At 38.0% G+C, this 1,754-nt stretch overlaps 1 long non-coding RNA gene across 1 annotated transcript; it reads left to right on the forward strand.

Annotated features, from left to right (window-relative positions):
• The first annotated feature begins 446 nt into the window (after positions 1-446).
• LOC125556107 lies at positions 447-1,418 on the forward strand. The gene is made up of 2 exons (XR_007305006.1): positions 447-585; positions 1,253-1,418. It is a non-coding gene; the product is annotated as an uncharacterized LOC125556107 (long non-coding RNA).
• Positions 1,419-1,754: the final 336 nt, after the last annotated feature.

The following is a 1,754-nucleotide window of genomic DNA, read 5'->3' on the forward strand; positions in this document are numbered from 1 at the left end:
CATTCTGCAATATAGAGCCGGTTTAATTTTGTTTTGCAAATTCCAGTTAGCTTACCTGTGTATTATATTTGGATAATGCAGAGCTTGACAAGGAGGCAACTGATGTGTTCATTTGGTGCTTGACTCAGAGCCCAGAGTCCTCAAGCTGTGGGTGAGTGATGTTTTTGTTTTCTTTGCCATTGTACAGCTCTGTCCCATACAAGAAAGTGGCTTAGACTGATGTTTAATTTCTGTTTCCAGGACAAGGACAAGCTTCATGTAGAGAATACCCAAGCTATAATTTACTGCAATTCACATGTTTTGAATTCTTCAATCTTGAATTGTTTAATGATGATAGCTATCTTGAGCCGTACTATAAAATCATGGAGGCACTCTTGTTCCTCTCACACTTCATGGGCGACATCCACAAGGTAGTACTCCTGCCAAACACCCGAGTGCTTGATTTTTGCAAGTGTTTCTGTTGCGGGTTGCAACTTAAGTTGATGCTTCTTGTTTATGTAGCCACTGCATGTGGGGTCCTCCTGTGACAAAGGAGATAACACCATCAACGTCCACTTGTACAGAAGGAAATCTGTACTCCACCATGTAAGGCTAGTTAAGACTTGAGGCTGAACCCTTCTCCGTGTAGTATGATTCCGAGGAAACATATGGCAATAATGCGGAAACTTTTCACGTTGGCGTTGCTATGTTATATGTGGTGGTGCCAAACAAAACTCATATGCTTATGTTGCGCTTACTTTTAATCTTGTGAACATGACAATTTAGAGGATGTACTGTAGTTCCACTCATTTATTCTGTGTGATGAGCTCACTTTTGTACTGTAGCGACCTTCTTGTTTACTTTGCTGAATCCTGTCTTGTGTACTAATCATGAGTTAGTAGCATTTGGCTTCTCTGTGCTAATTAAACCTGATAAGTATGTATACTTCTTTGAGATACAAATTCCACATTGCATGTTTATGTGCTAATTAAACCTGATGAGTATGTATACTTCTTTGAGATAAAAATTCCACATTGCATGTTTATGAGGTTCAATTTATACAGATGTTGCCAAATGAATGTGTCAACGTGTCTCTCCTTACGGGTTGATTTAAACCGCAAATGATCTACTGTATCAATTTTTTGCTGTTCAAAGATTGAAATCCTGGTTCATTTTTCAAACATCGAAATGTTGTCGACCCTGTTCTTCTATGCTTAAATGATAAAAATGTCGCATTTTGCTTGTTCTAACCATTTTGCTTGATAACTTGCAGATGCCGTCCTTCATTCATGTTTTGTCGTGAGGTCCAGGATGAACAAGTTGGGAGAAGCATTGGAGCTAGTTATACTGTGATAGCTGTGTTACCTGATGTGAACATTCTTTTATTGTAAACCTGATGTGAACCATGTTTGATTGTAATAATGTGCCAAGTTTGGCTCTTTCTGGTTGTATTCATGATGTGAACCATATTTTTCCGGATTAGTCATGCACTGTTTGAAGCATTTTGTTTTCTCTCTATTCGGATTTAAATATTGTTATTTATTTACTAGAAAATTGAGGTCTAAAGAATATAACAGTGACAACTGGGACCCACTTATTAGAACCTGACAACTGGGTCCCATTCACTAGTGGGCTCATCTTTTGGAAAAAATAAAAACAAAAACTTTGGAGCCAGAAAGGCCATGGCCTAGATATAAAATTCCTCAAATTTTGGGCCAGGCCCATGTACCTAGCGAAAATTAACAGAAAATATATATTAAAAAGGCTGAATTGTT

This window comes from Triticum urartu, chromosome 5 (assembly GCF_003073215.2).
Source record: "Triticum urartu cultivar G1812 chromosome 5, Tu2.1, whole genome shotgun sequence".
In the NCBI taxonomy this organism is placed as follows: domain Eukaryota; kingdom Viridiplantae; phylum Streptophyta; class Magnoliopsida; order Poales; family Poaceae; genus Triticum; species Triticum urartu.